Source organism: Dermacentor andersoni, chromosome 9, assembly GCF_023375885.2.
Source record: "Dermacentor andersoni chromosome 9, qqDerAnde1_hic_scaffold, whole genome shotgun sequence".
NCBI classification, from domain to species: Eukaryota; Metazoa; Arthropoda; class Arachnida; order Ixodida; family Ixodidae; genus Dermacentor; species Dermacentor andersoni.
This window is the reverse complement of record NC_092822.1, coordinates 52,032,300-52,054,909: the sequence shown is the minus strand read 5'-3', so window position 1 is coordinate 52,054,909 and position 22,610 is coordinate 52,032,300. Positions and strand designations below refer to the sequence as shown.

Genomic DNA, 22,610 nt, shown 5'->3' with positions numbered 1-22,610 from the left:
TACATTGATTTGAATGGAGAAATCGGATTTGACTACGAGTCAAGTCTCCCCGTCAAGAAGGCAAGCCATTGGCTTCAGGCTTAAGCGTTGCCCACTGTATGCCCCCGTACTGTTGATCAATAAAGCGATAGCGATGCTTAACACAGCGGTAGTTTTGGGTATTTGGTTCACCGCAATATACGAGCGATGAAAAATAATAATAAAAAAAAAGAAATGAAGCTTGCGTACACAGTGAGCTGATCGAAGCGCACTTAAATCACGGAGCTGCCCCCCTCCTCCCCCTCAACGCAAAGGCACCCTTTCACGTCACTCTTCCCTATCACTAAACTCGTAGTCCACGCGAGAGCGCGGTAGCCTACATAATATTCTTATGGAATCGTGTCCGACAACGCCGTGAAAAGCGCGTCTCAGCACAGGCGTGGAAAGCGTCGTCTTTCTTTTTCCTCGCCGCGCGCGCGTAATCGATTAATCAATCAATCTTTATTTGCGAAGGAAAGCAGAAATTTGAAACAAGGAGAACTGCAAGTGGCCTGCTCGGCCGGCAGGTAGATCGATACGTGTCCCCTCGGCGCGTGACGGTGAGTCAAGCACCGTCGCTCCCGTGCAAATCTCTCTCTCCCTCTTTCGTTTTTCCCTAGACGCCAGCCGCGAACATGTGTCTCACGCGCTCGGGTGACTCGCGAACGTACAAAGCGGAGATAGGGAAAAGCTGTGCATGTTTTCGTGTAGTCGTCCAGCGGGTCGATTGCGCTTCTTCATAAGCGTTCGCCATCGCCGTAATCAGCCGCAGCCACTTCATCGCAATGCGTTTCGCAGAAACGCGGCTAAGGCTACGCAGTTCACTTTGCGAAGTCCCTGCATTCCGCATTGTAGTGACCGGCTACGCCGGTGTGTTGACTTCTGCGAGCGGACAACCCCTTGAGCACGATCCGCGCGACCGTTTTCAATGCAGCGTGCGCAAGTCCTGCTCGTGACTGCACTTGACCCGCGTCGATCGCAGACCATTGTCGGAATGCGACATTTTGGAATGGCCGTTTCATCTTTCAATGACGTTGCGTGCAGTCGCTATACTAGCAGAAAGTCACGAAGAGCTGCGACATAGCGTACTCGTTTGTCTGGGCACAACCGGGGGGCAAGATGCTTCGCCGCAGATAAAGGACGCCTATATCCAGCCGGTTTAAGGTGGCTACGCAGGCCCCCTCGCTGGCCATCGTATTGAGGACACCCGATGAGCGGATGTTCCTAAGACACATCCTCATTTGTTGAAGTGGGTACAGGCAGCAAACGACTTCTTCTTGATTCTATGCAAAGGGCAAAGTGTGTTGGCCACCTTCAGGCGTAGTCTATGTGATAGCGTATAGCAAAGGTGTGATCTCCCGGCCACGGCGGCCGCATTTCGATGGGGGGAAATGCGAAAACACCCGTGTACTTAGATTTAGGTGCACGTTAAAGAACCCCAGGCGGTCAAAATTTCCGGAGTCCCCCACTCCGGCGTGCCTCATAATCAGAAAGTGGTTTTGGCACGTAAAACCCCATAATTTTTTTAAAGGTGTGATCAATGTGTTGATATGTCGTGCATCGAAAAAAAAAAAAAAAAAAAACGTGTCAATCCTGAATTGGATAGATGACTTTGCCTGGTCGTCAAACTACGTGGCTTCTCTAAGTGTGTGCCGGAGTCTAGATTAAAAACAGAAAGAAAACAGCTCTAGGCATTTCATAGACAATATTCAATATGGGCCAAGCTATACAAATTATTTTTCGTAGTCTTCAATCTCTCTGACACCTCATTATGTTGCAGTCAGTGTTACTTCGTTTGGCTTTATTGCCTTCGCTTCTTCGCGTTGTGTGCTTGGCTGTTACAAAAAAAAAAAAAAAATCAAGCCATTTAGTTGCTCTTTTAGCTATGTTGTAGGCGTGTTTTACGAGTTTTGATCCACTCGATTATGCTGTGACTTTAGCGATGTGATGCATTAGCGCTAAGTGGAAGCGTGGACCCCCAATATAAGCCGGAAAGGCGCTCTATGTGTTTACCGCCTAGGGATGTCCGGTCATCCACGCATGCCTCTATCTTTCTCAGAACGCAGGTTAAATAGGGAACGCGTCTCTTAAGGCGCTGGAGGCGAAACACACAAATGCTTGTTTAATTAGACTTAGGTTCACGTTAAAGTACCCCCGGTGGTCAAAATTAATCCGGAGTCTCCCACGACGGCGTGACTCGTATACATATTGTTGTTTGGTCCCCTAAAACCTCAGAATCAATTTCTTTTTTTGTCTTGCCGCATTTGAGCTTCGTGCCGGGAGACGTAGGTGTTGAACAGCAGCTTGGGCTCGTTGGTTTTTTCCATCCGGGTGTTTAAGAGCGCAAAACGTAGACGGGGACAGGAGACGAGAAGACGACACCACGAGGGCTCGTGGTGTCGTCTTCTCGTCTCGGGTTTTGTCATCTCGTCTCTACGTTTCGCGCTGTTAACACCAGGGTAGTTGTGGAGTGCGGGGATGGAATTCACAAACGGGCTCTTTATAGATGAATTGCCGAGAGCCGAGAGAAATGCCAGAACCGGCCGTCGCTCGTACACAGAGGGCCACTCAACGGAACCTCTCCTCGCGCCAGCGGCTTTCCGAGGCGCCAACGAAGCGGCTAGCTACGCAACGAGCGCAAATAGAAGGAAAAAAAAGGGCGCGCGAAAGAAACACCCTCTCCCCGTCCCTCACTGGCCAAAATAGGAAAAAGGAGGCGTGAAAGAAACAAGAAAAACCCGCGACACCGCAAGAATGAGAAGGAGCGGTGTGTGTATGGAGGTTCGGTTGAGAAGGGGTGGGTGGGAATGGTCTCGGGGTGAGGGTTGCGAGGAACCGATGAAAAGCAGCGACCACTGTGTGACTGGGCCCGGTTTCTCTCGCGGGCCGGCTGAAGCCGTGGCGGGGGAGCGGACGCACCGAACCCGGCCTCCCCCAATCAATACCTGGCCATTCCACCCTAGATGCCGCCGCCGCCGGCCACCGCAGCGTGAGCCGGGAATAGCGCGCAGCCAACGTGGCGCACAGCCTACCTGTTGAGCGCCAGGAGGGGCGAAGGGGAGGGGGGGAGGGGGTTCGTCGTTCCTTCGTCGACGCATGCGCAGTCAGCCCCGACGAGCAGAGGCGCGCTAGCGCAGTTCGCGAGGCGGCGCGCCTATGCATTACCTTCGCAGAGGAAATTAAAAAAAGAAAAGCGTCACGTGACAACCTTAACGCCGTGTCGTAAAAAAGAAAAACGTGAAGAAAATGCTCGAGGGAAATGCGCCCACACCGCGCGTAAGCGGTAGCATCTAGATGCCGAGCGCGCGGTGACTATGACAGAGAGCGGATCGGGACGAAGGTGTCGTCACTAAGAGCTACCACGAACCAAACAACGTCTCTGAAAGCCCCGGCAACCACGGAGCGCCTACTTCCCAAGAGTCAAAGCGCCCAGGGGAGAAGGAAGAGTGGCGTCAGAGGAGGTTGGCTTGCCGAGGCTAGATGCCTGATGTCATGCTCCCTCCTAGACTTCTTTCTTTTTTTTCCCCCTTCGTTTACGGTAACATTACCCATAGAGTTTCCTACAAAAATCACTAGAAACTCTGGCGCTAACGTCTACGAGAGCTGCAGGCATGGCGCTTGATGCTGCTGCGTGGTGTTTACTGTGTGGATCTGTGTAAACTTCGTCCTTCTGGCGTGAAACGACTTTATGAGTGACAAGTTAACCACCATCATCATCACCTTCATGATCATCATCATTATCCTATATTATGTCCACTTGCAAGACGAAGGCCTCTCCCAGCGACCTCCAGTTACCCCTGTCTTGCGCTAGCTGATTACAAGTTGTGCCCGAAATCTTTCGATGCCGTACTGCGTAATAAGTTTCACAATTCGCAGTGATTACGCAAATATTGCAGAGACTAATTGGAGTGCTAGGTTAGTGGAACAATGAGTGCTTCGAAATTTGCAAGGACTTAGCGTAATAAACAACGTTTCACGAACTTCTGAAGGCACACAGCGCGAAGATTAAAAAAATATAAGGATCCACGCGATAACGCTATTCCCATGACAGTTGAGGGATCGCAGCACTGGAATTTCCTCCAGGGACAGTTGTAGAAAACTCTGTGACCTAAACCCGCCCCCACCCATCCCCCCTCTTTTCTTTAACTTCTTTTGTTGGATTGTACGTTGCTACAGCGGTGTGTCTCTACACACACCCCTTGTTTCATATCTGATGTCAGAGACAGGTAACGACGCATTAAGAGAGACGCAAACCTTGCCGATAAAATAAATCGATGAAAATATCGCGCGGCTACACTCCAAACGCCACTGCCGTTGTGTGGATCTCGCTTTACCATGACGTCATTTGCGGCTCCCTGTGGATTCAAATGACTTCCACCTACGTCATGGGACTCCTGTCCCACGCTGCTGGCCGGCGTCTGTCTGGGTAATCTAACCATGTCAGCGCGAGGCTCCGGTGTAGCTATGTTCTTTAAAGGAAGGAAGGAAGAAAGGAAGAAAGGAAGAAAGGAAGAAAGGAAGGAAGGAAGGATCTCTTTAAATTAAACGCCAAGCTCTCCACGTTTCCCTTTAATCCTTACACTTCCTTCTTCGGGAGTAATTTTACACCATTTCGGGATCTACACTTCGGAAGGGTTCATTTCCGGATTACACTTGCGCAGGAGGGCGACATGGCGAGAGCGGTGGACTCGAGTCAACTCTTTTGTAATCCGGTGACAGCGAATGGCGACCATCTTAGCCGTACCAATTGAGACAGACTACGACGCGTGGGCGGTGCGCGGATGACGTCAAAGAGTGAGTTCACCTCTTTCAGTTTCATTTTATGACCTTTCGCGTCGAGATGCGGTGGGAGCAAATTACGAAGGGGTTGCGCATTGGCGCTCGGCGTCCAGTGAAATGCTTAGCCAGATTAATTTGGCGGTGTTTTAATTTTGCCAATTAAACTGCCATTTAAATAAAGCCATCAGAAAATCTAAAGGCTGAAGAAACCTGGACGATGGACGTTACCGGCTTCTCCACGCAACTATAGATTGTTAAATGAATGAAAAGGGTTCATTGGTGAAGTGAAACATTTCAGCTGTGTGGTCGTTCATAGCCAAACGCGGGTCGGCCAATTGTAAATAAATAAATAAATAAATAAATAAATAAATAAATAAATAAATAGTTCATATATATCACATTCCTCATAGTCTGACAGGTGGACAGTAAAAAGCCGTCTTCTATTGTTCAGACTCTTGAGGTAGATACTTAGATCAAAAGAATAAACCTCTTCATGGGAATTACGGGAAACCGTAAATAGCTATGAGTAACCGCGGATCGTTTCGAGGCCACGTATGCATGCATATATCGTCATATCTCCTAAGCTGCGTATACCATTCTGTCCTAATCAGAATGACCCCGACGCAGCTCAAGGAAATTACGTAAACATGAAGGCAATATCCGCAGGCAACTAAGTGCACAACTTTTCTTGCGCGTGCTTCGCTCATTCTGGTCAAGCCCTACACTGTAACCAAACGAGTTACCGGGTTGATGAAACGAAATTGCAACTAAACTATGTATCGATCAGTCGGAAAGTTAAACGATCAATCGCCGAGCACCGTTGCGTGTTATAGTAGCGTCAAAAGAGCAAGTATCTACATCACATAATGGTGCTTTCTTTAGAAGCCACTCTCGTTGTATTACGTAAGTGGAGCAGAAAACTTCAAAATTAGAAAGTATAACATTGGTGACATGACACAGATTGATTTTGTTGTGATGGATGTGAAGTAATAGTGCGCCGGAGGCATGGCCCCAGAAGGATGTAATTTTGAGCTGGGGGCACAAGTTATTATATAAGGACGAGTGCAAAAAATGCAAGAAACTCAGCAAAAAAAAAGCATTATGCTTCCTTCCACGAGTTGGTATCATATCGCGCTGCAAGTTCTGCGATGCACAAAAGTATGACACTCACATCGGCTGCTGTCAGTGATACTCTTTCTCATTAAATCTCATCAGAGCGACGTTCGGTGTTTTTGAAGTGTATTCTGGCAGAGTCCTTTTCTTATACGCATGGTTTCGCAGCGTCACCAATTTCTTAGGTAGGCGGGGTGAGAATGGCGGACGTGTAGACAGAGCAGATAAGTCAAATCCGGGCTTTAGATTTTTTTTTCTCCATACACTCGCGGACACAAATTAAAGCGCAAGTTCAACAGCTTTCTTTGTTGTTGCAATTTTGTCCACTGATAAAGATTACAAAGAAATCCGACCACGCGAAATGGCTCAGGAATAATATAAAAGGGCGAAATTGTGTGACGTAGTGGAAATTTGAGTACTGCAGCGCGGCCACCGGCGAAATTCATTTAAGCACGAAGCAGGTCATCACTAATTTAAATTTCGTTTTGAGTGAGTTTACATTTACCTCTTTGTACCGGTCCTGCTCTGAGTATGTGCTGTTCAGTTCTTTCTCTCACTTCAATGTGTGTGTGCGTGTGTGTGTGTGTGTGTGTGTGTGTGTGTGCGTGTGCGTGTGCGTGTGCGTGTGCGTGTGCGTGTGTGTGTGTGTGTGTGTGTGTGTGTGTGTGTGTGTGTGTGTGTGTGCATACTTGCGTGTATGTATGCATGCATGCCTGTATGTATGCACGCATGTATGCATGGTTCGGCAGACGGAACAAGTTGAGAACTTTCCATAAACACTGGAAGTAAAGGACTGCACGATAGTGAAACAAAAGAAGTAATTATAGCTTGAGTTTCTGAGTGTTGCTCCTTGATAAATTAAATTTACATTCCTTTTCATGAAACCAGGCAAATGTTTCCGGGAACACGTGCCAACGATGCTTTTCTGTCACCGCTCGTTCCAGCTCACACGCATGGAGAAGCACGTGCACCGTGAAATGCAGCTTCATCGAACTTTACTATTTAGCAAACTTTTCAGCAGAACGAACTGCAATACAACCGCGCAGAGAAGCAGCCCGTCTGCTTACGTTTCCCATGAAACAACTTTAGCTTAAGCGATCAGTTTTCTGATCAGCTTTACCGTGCTTCTAAGGTTAGCGCAAAGTGAGCTTCGCATTCCAGCTAGCGCACTTACCCCGAACCAGTGCTTACTACACACTTCTCAACGGCGAAAGGCGGAAATGAAAGACCCGCGTCGGTGGTTGGGTCGCTTTCTTGGGTCGGAAGTGGAAAGCTTTTGGGATTTCCGCGGCGACCCAATAAACACTTGACCGGGCCGGCAGTGACCGTGACGTCACGACGGACGAAGCGGTAGCACGTGCGAGCCCCACTGGGAAATCAGGGCGTCTGCCTGCTGGTCGCAAGAGCGCGGGACACAGCAGAGAGGCCACAATCAATCCCTCGCAGCTTTTCCCAAACCTCTTGGGGGAACGCCCGGCTCGAAGTCTGCAGTCCTTCGGCCCTCCATACCTGAGGCCCGGTGCGGGACAGAGGCGCACGCGGTCACGGTACGAGGCCGTAAGCGGTTTGCTACGGCGGAAATGAAATGGCGGTCACCGGACTCTTGTCCAGGAATGGAAAAGACGCTTCGAAACCCCTTCGTGCAAGCTGACTAATTTGAGGTGACCCCGTCCCCGGTACAAGTGCAGCAAGTGATCCACCCGAATCCGGCGGAATAAATTCGAGGGACGTAATAATAAAACGAGATAATAGGCACACGTAAAAAAAAAAAATACGACGGCTAACGCGAGGAAGATTCCAGGCGATGGCAAACGTTGTGCGCATATATATGTAGTGTGTGTGTGTGCGTGTGTGTGTGTGCATGCGTGCGTGTGTGTGTGTGTGCGTGTGTGTGTGTGTGTGTGTGTGTGCGTGCGTGCGTGTGTGCGTGCGTGCGTGCGCGTGTGTGCGTGCGTGCGTGCGTGTAGAGTACCGATGGTCAGCTTCCTCAATAATCACCAGAGGGAACTCTGACACTGTGATCGTTCAGGCACTACGGGAATGAAGCATGGAGAAGGAAAAATATAGGAGGGAGTATTACGTCACGCAGCCAGCTTAGCAAGTGAACGCTCCGTGTAGCCACAGTGGTGGCCTAACACGTGACTTCTTGCGCTGAGACCACGCAGCAAGAATCGAGGTATGCCGAGACGTTTGCTTCGCAGTAGCGATGCAGGTATCTTTTATTCGGTGCGCGCTTGTTCAGCTGCTCTGCCGTGGCTCTGCCTGCAGGGCGGGAACACTAAAACCAACCCCGCACTATGACGTGCGTTCACGTGTTGGGCCATACCGTTTGGCTTCAATCGTCTTGCGCAATGCTCCCTCCTACTATCTCCTTCCTCCATGGAATGTTGGGTAGTACATGAATCTGTCTGATCCTGGTGCTTGAGGATTCAGACGTTCTTGCGGCTTGGTTTATAACGCTTTATCTACCTTCAATGTCCTAAATATCGCTGCAATCTACACTTTTCTAAGTGCAGAAGACACTGTGAACACGCACAATTGCCACTAAATGCAGCAATTCAGCCTGCCGAGGTGGCCAAACCGAAACGCGCCGAGCGTCTCAACGCGCTCACCTGCCCGCGAGACATTCCTAAGGGCGTTGTATGTATATGCCGCTTGTCGATGCATGTCTCCGTGGCGTAAACCCGCCGTGGTTGCTCAGTGGCTATGGTGTTGGGCCGCTGAGCACGAGGTCGCGGGATCGAATCCCGGCCACGGCGGCCGCATTTCGATGGGGGCGAAATGCGAAAACACCCGTGTACTTAGATTTAGGTGCACGTTAAATAACCCCAGGTGGTCGAAATTTCCGGAGTCCCCCACTACGGCGTGCCTCATAATCAGAAAGTTGTTTTGGCACGTAAAACCCCATAATTTTTTTTCTCCGTGGCGTAACGGTTTTAATAACGGGCTTCTCCACCATATCTCCTGTGTTTAAGTCATGTTTTATAATGTTTCTTAAATTACTTTATTACCCGCCGTGGTTGCTCAGTGATTATGGTGCTGGGCTGCTGAGCACGAGGTCGCGGGATCGAATCCCGGCCACGGCGGCTGCATTTCGATGGAGGCAAAATGCGAAAACACCCGTGTACTTAGATTTAGGTGCACGTTGAAGAAGCCCGGGTCGTCGAAATTTCCGGAGTCCCCCACTACGGCGCGCCTCATTGTCAGAAAGTGGTTTTAACACGTAAAACCCCACAACTTAAATCACTTTATTACCCGGCATCTTGTTAAAAATGACCAATTTACAAAGCCACGAAGCTGTTTGTGAAGGCGGAAGGATGAAATCCAGACAAATCCAGTGGACACCAGCGCCAGATTCCCCTCTAGTAATTATCGTATGAAACACATATGCCGATGGTTCTTCCTTTTAGAACCTTGACAACAGACCATTGTCAGTTGCAACTGTTTTCACATATCGTCGACAGAAGAGATCGCAGCTGAAGGCGACGAAGGGACGACTTCGGTTTATGAAGGAGACGGGCTTGGACAAGCGGCTGTGACAGTCATGTCACGTGCCGCGCACGAGTGACAGACTGTAACTAACGATGTGTGTGCGCCGCGTTATGTGCTCTCTATCTCTTCTCCCCATCTTTCATCCCCCCCATCCCGCTCCCATGTGTAGGGTAGCAAACCGGTTAAGCTAAACTGGTTAACCTCCCTGCCTTCCTTCTCCGCTTCTTCCTTCCTTCCTTAGAGCCGGGGTTACCAGCAGCGCATGCCTAAAAAAGGTGGAGGAAAACAGGCTTGCGAATTGGCCCTCGTACAGGCCAGCGCTTTCAGACGCTCGGCATGTTAGCGGCGTTGCCCCGCCAACTTAGAAAAGTGGGCGTGCGTATAGTTCAGCTTGCGATGAAGATAGAAGTTGTGGGACGCGTTTGTCCTCGAAATTCGCTTCCGTCATTTATCGCACTGTGGCGTAGGAGTTCTGAAATGTCTAAGTATAGATACCTGCACGTTGTACACATGCTGTTTTTGGTGTTTCGGTGCGCCGTTCTCCGAAACTAAGAACGCTTCACCTGCGTGGACAGACATCGGGGACGTGTTCTGCATATAACTTCCCGTTCTAACGTTTACCGAGATGAGGTTATTTTCACTACACGCGGAAACTTCTCCGCTCAGTTTCTCAGATACCATGTGCGCAACTTGCGTTGTCGCACAAATTTCTTGTGCACTTTTTCCCGAAGTCATGCCTACGGTAACAAAGGCTAGCGCACAACACGGGACAGCGCTGAAAGTGTTTTCATCGTCGGCGCTTGACTTTTAACCAGTTTTGCTAATTCGGGCTGGTAGAAACTCTACATTATACTTCCTTTATTTCTTTTATTTACTCCAAGGAAAAATAATATCAGTGATTTCTCGGGCAGACTGCCCTGACCAGGGCAGGTGGAGGTGCCCTGTAAATTACCGTTAAACGTTCTTATAGACAATCGTGCAGGCCTATCCAGCCCACAATGTTGGAATCTGTGAAACGCAGCTTTCTTGAAGCGGTTAAAGGGATGCGACGGAACTGATTACATTGTATACAGAGTTTTGCACCATAGTGATTACCTACCTGCCAATGAAGACAGTAAGACCCGGGGGGGGGGGGGGGAGACGTCTACCACGGGACTAACGTGACCGCACATATGCTGTTTTCGGGATTGGCCCTCCTTGTGCTGTGACATTCTGTCCAGGGTCGCGCGCCGTCTAGAGTGGGCCGATCTGGAGATGGTGCAATGGTAAACTGCACTTTACTCACTGACAGACCGACCGAGCAGATGCGCAAATCCCCAAAACCATGGAAAAGCAGGCATAAAGAAGGTTGGTTTTGTTAAAGGAAGCGGGCTTTCGACGTCATATATTTTTTTCAATTATAATAGTTTGGGATCGTTTGTTGTATCCATGCGTAGTTCCGTAGAAAACGAGGCCAGCAACCAGGGCACGTGAGGGTAGCAAAGATGTTAGGGTTCAGCGTGTGAGCGGTTCGCCGAGACAGCAGCAGCTAGTCGCGGTCAGGAAAATGCGGGAGGATTCGTATACAATGCTTCGTACTTTGTAGATGTTATCGTCTTGGTGGAATTGTCTCGTCATTGTGACTCAGTGTTCCTATCGTGTTTTGTTGAAATAAACTTTTTTTAAACACAAACAAAGCTCGGTTTGAAAAGGGTGGCGCATTGGCCTGCGTTTGTAGGGGATGAATAAAAGAATCGTCAATGAATTAGAGGGGGTACTTTGTTGAGGAGGCAGTATACTAGCAGGAGCGGCATCTGCCTACAACCGGTCACGCAGCCCCCCGATTCTTTGGCGAAAGTCAAGAATTGACAGAAGAACGACAATTTGCAGATCAATGTCGATTTAACCCAACTGATACGCATCGAACGCGGCGATGTTGCATACGCGAGTTCTCTCACCCCTTCGGAAGTACCAAGGGGTATGTTTACTGGCTCTCACAGCATCGCTCGAACGATGTAGCACTTGCCGCTGCGTTCGGGCCGCAGTGGGCTGGCTGGCCGTTCATATCGTGATGGCTCACCCACGCAGGCTGCGTCGAAGCCCCACACAGTCAGCTTTCGCCGCCGCAGCCGTACAAACTGAGCTGACCTCCAACGCGTAGGCGCTGAGGTTGCAGAAAATAGCGTCTCTTCCTCTTCAGTCTCTCTCTCCAACATGGAGCCAGTGTAACCAACGTCTCCCAGATAGCACAAGGCCGTGTACTTCGATCCGTGAAGCCATGCTACCTTGCCCGACTGCCACAGAATCTAATGGGCGCGATTCGTGCACTAGTGCAATACTTGAAGTGCACCTGCTTAATAAGAGACCGTTTATAGTGTCCCTCCCACACGCATTCAGTGCTTGCTATCTCTCTTTTTTCCTCTTTCTATACCCCTTTCCCCCACCCCCAGTGTAGGGTAGCAAACCGGGTGCTCTTCTGGTTGACCTCCGTGCCTTTCCTGTCCTTGCTTTCTCTCTGTCTAATGGGCGCGCTCCCGAGTAAGGCACGGTGTTTTTGACGTTCCCGCTTCCGGGATTGGCAATGGAAATCTCGGTCCAAGTAGCATGACATCATAAAGCAGAGCGCACGGGCCTACCTATCTAGGATGCATTGGTATAAAGTGACGCGAGAAACGGAGCCAACTAGGCGGGCGCGAATATTCGGAATTTCGAACGCAGGTAACACCGCCCTTGATATTCGACTCGTAATCGCTTCGAGTGTTTCCTATACTAAGTCGTCGAATATTCGTACCGCCGGAATATTACAACGGACGGCGTCTGTTTGCAGCCTACGCGGAGAAGTACCGATGCAAGTGGATACATGTTAAAATGAGGCTACCTCAGGAATTGTCGAGCGGGTGAACCCTTACCTGAGCGAACCCGTAGTGATTTCCTTCTACACACTAATTCTCTCCAGTCGTTAAGTGACCACAGCTCGCCTTTGGGCTACCTACGAGTTTGTCGTGTCGATTTAGGCGTAGAAATTTATTATCTGGCCATTCTCGCCACGCTTGGAAATTCCTTGGAAACGGCGTGCTATGCTGTAGTATTGCCCTTGGTGCCTTCAGCGAGCACTGTGCTCTATTGCGCTTCATCCGGGGACGTGGTGCCCATGTTCTCCGTCATGGCTGTAGTTCCCTTCCCTTGGCACCCGTTATGTGACTCTAATAGACGAGCGGTTATCTGCCCTACGCATTACATGGGTAGGCTCGACTCCAGTGGTTCCCTAATAGTGTCAACTAGAATATCGGCTAAACCCCCGTCTGCTCCAGATGCGATCACCTCTGCTTAGTTTCTCGTGTGCAAGGTTCTCAGCTGACTCGAAATCTAGGAGTTAACGGCACCATTGCGTATCGCACAACCTAAAAACGTATATTATTGTGAAACAGACTCCGCCGATCCGTTACATTTAACGTTGTTTAGAAATTGCGAATATTTGGTATTAGATTCGATATGCGAAGGTCGTTTTTATCGAATATTTGTGTTCTATTTGATTCCAACGCATCGCCATTCGAATGCCTCTAAAAATATTGCTGGTTAAAAATAACCATGCCTATAGGTTGCTGTGTATTCGAATGAGACATACGCGAGATGTCGCTTATTTCATATTTCTTGATCGTTACGTTTCAAAGCAGATACAGGGCTCCGACCACGTTTGAGCTCGACCACGACGTTGCAACTGTCGTAGAACTCCTATAAAACTGCTTTTCTGTAAAATAAAACAGCTAAAACAACAACGACGTAGGTAAGCATGTTGCCGAGACGGCCAAGGTGCGCTTTCAAAACTAAGCGCGACAATCGGTCGCCGCCCAAGAAAACTGAAACAAGCTTAATCTCTTCGGCATCCTGTTCAGAAGCATCAGCCGATTGATGACTGTAAAGGCAACAAACTGAAAATCAGATGATCCGGCTTATCCTGCCTGGAAAAAAAGAGCAATTTCGAGGTAAGAACCAGATTTTACGCCACCGCCTTAAGTTGTTCTCGTCGGGCTTTAGTTAAGTGGCTTTTCTGCAATGCTTCCTAGACACCATTTGCTGGTCTTGCTCTTTTTTTGTTATGTTTTTTGTAAAGTCTTAGCCTCTTAGAGCTTGCAGACTTTTTTTGTTTAGCGCTATTCAGGTGGGCAAGGCCGAATCGATTTTGAAAGCGCAGCCGGCACAAGAGTCTTGCTAGGCAAGCAGGTGGGTTGACCAGAGGAATATTGCGCGCGTTGTTTGACTGTAAAGCATACTCATCATCGCCATCATCAGTCTATTTTGTGCTTCTGCCAGCGATTTTCAACTACCCACGGCCCATGGTCTGATACTGCAACGGCGAAGCAGATAACGACACCGTTGGTGAAGTTCCTGCATGACACGTGACCAAATGATTATCTTTAGTAGGGCGGCTGTGTAGCATATTCGCACGCATCCTCTACTTCTCTTCTACTCGTAATCATTCAACCCAATTATTTCACTCCCCTTCTTTCTTTCCCAGCGCAGAGTGGCGTTCTAGAGCCCACCAGCTCAGGTCGACCTATCTGCCTTTCCTGTAAATTAAACCTCTCTCTCTCTCTCTCTCTATCCTAATCTCATCGCATCACCTAATCATCTGGCCTCTTCGGCTGTACTTCCCTTCCCTTGGCACCCGTTATGTGACTCTACTAGACGAGTGGTTATCTGCCCTACGCATTACATGACAAGGCCCTGCTCCAGTTGTTCCCTAATAGTCTCAACTGGAATAACGGCTAAACCCCCGTATGCTCTCTAAACCACACCGCTGTCTTCGTGTATCCTGACGTCACACCTATCTATTTTCGTATCACAGCTCTTTGCGCGGTTCTTTGTTTCTTCTCAAACTTCTTCGTCAGCCTCCAAGTTTCTGACCCATACGTTAGCACCAAAAGAACGCGATGGCCCTACCCTTTTCGTCATGACTTGGTAACGGCTTCTGCATATGCTGCAGCACAACCTTGTTCTCCTTTAGCTTTTCTTCGCGTGACCCTGATTAGATAAAAAAGAGGACATTTTTGCCCCTGCACGAGAAAATGTAGTTGCGTTACCGGGACGGTCTCGTAATTATGTTAGCTCTCGTGAGGGGGCGTCAATGTGGGCCTTTAACCTACGTTCCACCGTGGTTGAAACAAATGTAGTGAGATTATAAAGCGCACGCGATTCGTGCGTCGCATTCAATTGCGCTTATCCAAGCCGTCACCGTGAGGCAGGCGCGGTCGGTTAGTACTAACACCATGTTCGCGCATATAGGCCTCGTCAGTCAATGGTAGGCGAAACTGTACCGGTCAAATTTGTTGAAATGAAAAACGGTATTCGATAACGGGCCAGCAACAGCAACACGCATTCTCTCCCGCCGCTAGCGAAGTGCCGAGCACAGTTTTTAGTTTTAACGATCTGGGCTATTAATTAACCTGGCTCATTCCCTGCACCTCGTTAAACTGTTCTTTAGCCATGCTGCCTAATTGTGCCTGTATTGGAATGTAATATATGATGTTGCTTTGGTTTTTTTCTTGTCGTGGGTTGAACTTTGAGCGGATAGGATTTGCTTAATCATCAAATGGCCGACGGGAAATATAGGTGGGCAGGAAATCAAGACTCGAAAAACCGGTGTCGGTCAGCGCTGCCTTGCATCGCTTTTTGTTCACTGTATCGAAAAAAAAAAAAAGAGAGAATGAAAAGAAAGCGTAGATGGCTTTTGTCTTATTTTTAATTTTTATTTTCTGTGTTTTTCTTCTTTCTCAGTTCATTTTGTTCTCCCTGATGTCGACGGAGGCACCTCTCCCCGCGCATGGCTTTGTGCTCAAGAATTCTATTGTGTCTAACTGACCAGAATGCTTAACCGTGCAGGCTGAGTTATTCGGAGGAAGTGAATTTTATGTGGAACTGACAAGGATGCTGTTTCACGGGCTACATTATGCTGGAAAAGGAGATTGACAAAAGTGCTTCGCCACAAACACACACACACACACACACACACACACACACATATATATATATATATATATATATATATATATATATATATGTATATAAAGCAGAATAAAGCTATGTGCGACCAAGTGTCCTTTATAACGAAGGACTCACATTTCTGCAAATATGTTCAATATATATATATATATATATATATATATATATATATATATATATATATATATTTAATGCATTGAAAGAAAAAGCTGATTTTACCTGAACATACCGCACATAGCTTTATTGTGTTGAAGTTGTTTAGCAAAATCAACAAAATACCATTAATAATCATTCTAGCTTTTCTAGCCAAATAAATTATGGCACATATTGCAGTTTACCAACAGGAGCCTGTGATTTCGCAAGGTGCAATTACTTGGAACGAATTTTGAAAGTGGCGCCAGTTTTGAGGAAAACGTTTTCATGCTTCCGATAAAAATTAACTGATGTTCCACTTGCTTTTCTAACAAAATACTTTCTTTTTTACAAGTTTAAGCTCAGAAGTGCCTGGAACACCGATGCATTTTACAATATACTTTGAGAAAACATATTATAGAACTGTTTGTGATCTCCATAACTTGTTCCAAGTGGTAATGGCTTGCGAACCGACCGGCTACAATTCGTAGATTGAAATCTGTGGTGCGAAGTAATTAATTTAAAAGTCAATTAGGAAAATTATGATAATTGATTGATTATGCATTCGAACATTTTACTCGAAATATGTCTGCCGCTTAGAGTAGCGCAGCGTAAGAAGTGCAATAGTGTAACGTGTCGAGGGTGATATTTAAGAGTGTGTTAACAATAATAAAAAAAGAACACTTTATATATTTTCTTCGTTTTCACGTAATCGTCGCGCCCACGTCTGCGTCGCGCGATTTACTGTTCGCAATTTCCTCATAAACTGTAAACCACGTGGTGCGTTAACATCTTCATTATTATGCGAGGTTAATGTTTCGACCTGTGCGACGCAACACCGTAAAATTTTTTTTTTAATTCGCCGGCGCAGCAAAAAACAAAAAAATTACGTCGTCATGCCGTCGCCATCATAATATCGTCGTCACGTTCGCGCTTGGTCAGACACGCATATCGGTCGCCTTGCACGAACATGTTCGTCCGTCCGGGAACGCTTTTCAGAAACGCAAACGCTGCCGGCTACCCCGGTATCGGCAGAATGCTCCGCATAACAGAGATTCCTGGAGTGTGCGAAATGTGCATAATTTTTTTGCCTACATCTAGTCCCTCCTCCTCCTCCTCCTTCTTCTTCTTCCTCTTCCTCTATTTCTTCTTCTTCTTCTACTTATTCTATTTAATTTTTTTGCGAGAGGTAGACCAAAAGTACATTTACTTAGCCCATGTTCGCCTACCGCCCATGTAGACAGAAATATCTGCTTTAGGGGCTGGTGAAATATGCCCCGAAACTTCCGTTCTGTATGCACGTATATTCCTTCCTTCTCATAATCGACCGACGTGGAGAAGCAGCCTAATATATACACCGATTCTAGCGATCAAGAGAATAAGGGGTAAATATAAAGATTCCCACCAGGCTTTCTCCGGTTAGCGTTTTTCATTTTTTTCTTTTTCTTTTTTCCTTGTGTTGTTTGCTCGGTATTTTGTTTCTCCGACGAGAACCCCGGCAAGCTGCACGACAAGCTGGGAAGACGACCAGACGTCCACGGTGCCGATTTATTCGCGAGAATCCCGCGAGAATTCGCGATAGCAAGTTTCGCCACGCTTTGGAAGACGCCAAAGGTTCTGGGAGACTTGCCAAGCTTCTCGATACTGGCATTTGCCGGGGCACGGTGAGATCGCGATGCTCTGAATCGCGTCTTGCGCGCACATGGGTCTTCCTCTTAGCAGGCCTCAGGGAACGTCTAGTTTGTGAGTTGCACTATAGGCGCGTGGTGATAGTGAAGTTTGTCCGCTCCAATCCCGTCTCCTCACCAGCAAATCACACGTCAGGTCTGTGCAAACACGAGAAGGTATAGTTTGGCTGCCGCAAGGAAAGTCGTCAGAGGCACAGAACTGACGCCGCGCTGGTGGAACTTCATGATTCTTTAACGTCACGTGACTGCATGCGAGCGTGATGCTTGGTACGCTTCAACCAATGGCGAGATGCATTGATGCGCACGGGACGAAATTTCCACGTGATGCGCGCAATGTGTGGTGATCACGTATTGCTTGTGCTAGTCAAAGTTGGGTTGCCCTCGCAAAGTTTTGAAGGGCAGCAGAATTGACTTGCGAGAGCTACGGCGCTACGCTACGCTAAAAGGCAGCTGGTCGAAATTGATCCGGAGTTCTCAACTACAGCGTGCCTCATAATCATACCGTGGTTCTGGCACGTAAAACAACAGAATTTATTTGTTGTTTATCAATTCTTGATATACTAAAATGCAATGTGGGCTACCAACATCCCAACACAAACAGCAACTGTTACACAATGTCCAATCTCAATGATCCCGGTTACCTGACATTCTTAGCAATTTAGCCCTAAACCGAAGATTCGCCAGGAGCGCCTTGGGCGATTGTGTCATTAAGACACATTTAATATTTGTCAGTGGGCGGAATGCTTTTCAGGCAGATCGGAAACAAAATTTCAGTGGTGCTATGACGCTAATGGGTGCATTCGTGAAATTTCACGAGGAACCAAGCGGAGAAAATGCCCCTGATCCTTCCTTCCATCGTTACCGTTGCGCATGCCGCTACGTTCCTTCCATCGGTATGCACACGGGCCTAGATATTTTGACCCTAAAGCATTCCGGGAGGAGCCCCTAAACCTTTACCAGTGGGTTGTTCAAAATTGAAGACCTTCCGTTGGCGTCTGAAGCCGAGAACGAAAAGAAAACGTAATCACTGCAAAGAGTCTGTCAGCTACAAAGACTATGCCCTAATGAAGACGTAACGATATGCTGACGAAAAGACGAGCACGCGTTGCACCTGCATCCGCTTTTCGCACGATAAGCTCGCAGAACTATGCTAGCGTCGTTGTCTCTGCAGTTTAGGAAAACAATTAGCCGTAGTATAAAGTGTTCAGTTACAGCCAGGCGCTAATGTGACGACATTAAACTCGGGAAAACAGGGCGACTTTGCGTAAACAAGTTCTCTTCGCCCCAAACTACACCGCAGTCTAATGGCCCCCCCTCTAACACCCCCCCCCCCCCCCCCCCCACTTTAACAATTTTTTTAGAAAGAAGCGCGCCGGAAGTTCAAGTGATGTCGTTACAAATGCGCTCTGATACAAGGTAAGAGCGGACGGCAAGCCACGTGGTAGTCGAAGCACCTACACGCCTGGCTAAACACTCTGTGCTGCCTCGACGAAGAAGAAAAAAAGAAGATAAACGGTAGATCACGAAACAAAAAACGACTCAACGCGTGGATAACGGCCCAAAGTCGGGGGAGTCGCGCGCCTTATGAAGCTCGCGTGTCCGCGCTCTCGCGTCGTGATTAATGAAGTGCCCCGGCAAAGAACTCCAGGGAGCCTTACGCTAGGATTCCCCGCTACGCAGGGAAAAAAAAAATACGACAGGGCCAGGGGCATGCCTCGAGCTTCTCTCCGTGGCAGCGAGTGAGCCTCCCCCTCCTCCTCCTCCTTCCGTGACACTCGCGACCCACTCAAGGACTACGCGCGTTCATATCGTCGTTGCCATAGCGCTGTGCGCCAGGCGGTGGCGATGTAGGCGCAAATGAGGCGAGGAAAACGCACCGAGCAATAAATAGATCGTTCGTTCCTCCTTGCCGGACTCGGTGAATAGAAGGCTACAAAGTCCTGCGATCACCCCCCCCTCCTCCTCTCACCCCAATCCCCTCTCCTCTCTCGGCCCCTACCCCTCCGCTACTCTCGCTCGTTCCTACACCGTTGCCTCTCCGGACAGCATTCTCCTCGAACATGTTGGCCGAGTCATGTCGCCAGCGGCGAGAAATCGCCCCATGGATACAAGGGTGGGAAGAATGATAGAATATAGGAGGCTGGACTTTCTTTTTCTTGTTTGCGACCATATGAAGAGTACAATCAAGAGAGAAAGAGAGAGAAAAATTTATTGTCAGCGAGGCAGAGAGGTTGGCCTGTACTATAGTATGATGTGGTCTGATGCTCCACTGTGGGAAAACTGGACGAGGAGGAAAATGAATGATGAATGATGATGATCATGATGACGACGATGATGACTACGATGATGATGGTGATTAAGAAGCCGGAGAAAAACATAGGAGGACTTCATGCTGCTTTAATAGACGTGTAGAAATAGCAGAGAAACGAGATAATGAAAGTGGGCGAAAAGGCAAACGTGCTGCAGCTGGAAGTCGAAACCACATCTTCAGCGTTGTACATGCGGTGCTGGATGTTCTACATCGGCCGCCGTGGCTGTTAGTGGCGCTGGCTAACACCCCGGTCGCACGGGGTACCTTCGATCGGGATCGACTCTGATCGGGATCGAATGTTTAGATTGGCTCCTAAGTGACAGCTGCAAAAGGAAGCGAACTGCGTTGGATAAGTTCAATCGCGGTGATCGCGCTCAATCGTGATCGAAAGTACTCTGTGCGACTGGGCCATTTACGCTCCCATGGCTAATATTCCACAAAAACACACAAGAACGTATGCATGGGAGGATGGCCGCAGCCATGATTTTCTTGGTAAAGATATTTTTTCGTTCATTCTCTTTATCTTTTTTAAATACTTTCAATAAACGTGGCGGTTAACTTCTGTTATGCTTCGTCTGGCTTCATTGACTGTTTGCTTGTTTTAGGTTGTATTCATGTACTCGCGCTGTGCGGCTGCTAATTCGTGATGCGCCGTCGCAGATAGCTGGCAGTGGTTTGCAAACTGCGGCATGTCGTGAATCTCTCAAAAAGTACAGTTCAGCGTCAAAAGCTTGCAAACCACGGGAGTTTTTGCAGATGCCTGGCGCGTAGCATTCGGGTTTCCAGAAGATACTGGTATATAATGTGAACAACATAGTATTGTGCAGTTTCACTGGTTGCGGTCGCAAACTTTCTAAGTTGAAAGTTTTTCTCACATTTTACGGTCCGCAAAGCTTTGAGGCCCGCTTTACAAAACAACACAACGTGTTCACACTGGAGTTTTCTATTCCCCCCCCCCCCCCCATCTACCCAACCTTTTCTATTCACACGAGGCTTTCAAGATGCAAGAAGTGTTTTTGCTCTAGTGCACGTGCAGTGATATTTAAAAAAAAAGGAAATTAACGTTAATTGTGGAGTTGGAACGTCTCGAAGCTATGCACAGCGGATTATGAGGGACGGCGTAAATGGAGCGATACGGAATAATTGCGTGGTCGCCGTGGCTGGGATCTTATCCACCACCCCGTGCTCTGCAGCGCACGGTCATTGCCACTCAGCCACCGCGGTGGCTGTGGCAACAACAAATTGAATTGAATTCTGAGGTTTCACGTGCCCGAAAACCACGATTTAATTACGAGGCACGCCGTAGTGGGGGACTCCTTATTGATTTTGACCACCAGGAGCATCTTTAACGCACCCCCGTTGCACGGGACACAGGCGTCTTTTTTTTTGCTCTTCGCCCTCGTCGAAACGCGGCCGGGATTCCATCCCGCGACCTCGTGCTTAGCAGCGCAACACCACAGTCGCCACACTACCGCGACGGGTTGTAGCAACAATGAGATGGACATGTTTATTTTTTTATTTTTATTTTTTTTATTGGTTACCACGGTTGCAGCTGGACAGCCATGGGCTAGGAACTAACCTAAATAGAAAAAAAGAAACTACCAGTCAGTTGAAGTTACCGTTCCTAATTGAACAAAGTTTTTCGTGCTAACGAAAGCACGTTTTAGACGTTGCTCAGGTCTTGTCTGGCTCGTTGTTGAGGTACGTCCTCTATTTTGCTTTAGTGGACGTTGCAATTACTCTGCAGTTTCTTCCTCGCCGTTGCGAGACACATCGCGGAAAGCTTTAGGAGGCAAGCGACACGTACTTGTGTAGTTATAAAAAAAAAAGACAGAAAAGAAGCGGTTGCAAACGAGCGCTAAAGACCCGTGGGACAAAGTTAGAGAAGGGGCACCGACACGAATGCGCGAGGTTGAAGAAAAAAAAAACGAGTTAGGGAACAAGAACCGAAATTTTATTTGCTTTTTTTGTCAGGGCAACGGGCTATTTCTCGAATACAACGCGTAACATACGCTAGATAACCAGGCATCTGTTTGTACAATCCTCCCTGGGAGCTAGCTACATTGCAGTGCGAACAAAAACAAGCGCAATGTTTTAGGAGTTTGTTTTAGATTTCGGTACTAAACTAGATCGACAAGAGACGATACGAACAATGAGTCACATTCACGGCCCAATTCAACCAGGGCGATAGCATATAAAAAAGGAAGCATTTATACACGGCGCGTTCTATAAGTAGTATCCGAGTCCTCACTCACTAACACATAATCACGTAGACTCACGGAATGGCACAGTTACGCATAGACTAATGACATGTCACGTGTATAAAATGATGTTGCTGCGGCCACCGGGTGGCGTAGGAACAGAGAGCACTATATTATATTCACAGGCAGGTTGGCAAGTATATCCGATGTGTATCGCCCATTAAACGAGCGTACATTCCGGTGCATCTCGACAAAGGGACGGGCAGCCGAGTTCGGTGACAATTGCGTGTCGGAACCGGGAGCCCTACCAGCGGAAAAACGCGACACAGCGCCACCACCGGCCAAGCATCTAAAACCTTCAGACGCCGCAAAGCTTTCGTGCAACAGCACGTCCGTCTCAAGATCGTGGTTTTTTTCTTACCGTGGGGGTCGCATTGTTCGATCTGCAAGAAACCAGAAACTATAGATCATGTATTTCAAGATTGTTGGGCGGGTGTCTTCTTTTGGGATGTACTTCACAGGACTATAAAAAAGACTTTCCTTTAGATCCACAGGGTATTAGATATTTATCTATAGAAAACGACGATGGACTGCCGTTCGACCTTATTATGCTAGTTGGCCTTCACTGTCTATGGCGCGCCCCTATGGCGGGGTATCACTGCGATCCGGATGCTCGGCCTGCACTAATGCTTTTTCGAGAATACATGTCGAGGTTTGCAGAAATTCAGAAAGCACAAGATTTTGCACCTGCGTGGCTGTCGAGGGTGGAACCCTGGCCGCGCTCAAAGAATTCTAAAATAGTCAGTTTTTCTCAAATGTCATTTGTTGTTTGATATAGCAGTACAAAACAGGCAACAAAGAAATAAGCCAGTGACAACCTAAGAATCACAAACGGAC

At 48.0% G+C, this 22,610-nt stretch overlaps 1 protein-coding gene and 1 long non-coding RNA gene across 3 annotated transcripts in view; one reads left to right on the top strand and one right to left on the bottom strand.

Annotated features, from left to right (window-relative positions):
* LOC140213086 (uncharacterized) overlaps window positions 1-4,863 on the top strand; it is a 151,337-nt gene extending 146,474 nt beyond the window's left edge. Inside the window, exon 3 of the long non-coding RNA XR_011889992.1 lies at window positions 4,680-4,863. This is a non-coding gene — a long non-coding RNA (uncharacterized lncRNA). The remainder of the gene's footprint in view (window positions 1-4,679) is intronic.
* Window positions 1-22,610, bottom strand: part of Fife (regulating synaptic membrane exocytosis protein fife) — a 209,729-nt gene that overhangs the window by 113,143 nt on the left and 73,976 nt on the right. The gene's annotated exons all lie outside the window — the stretch shown is intronic.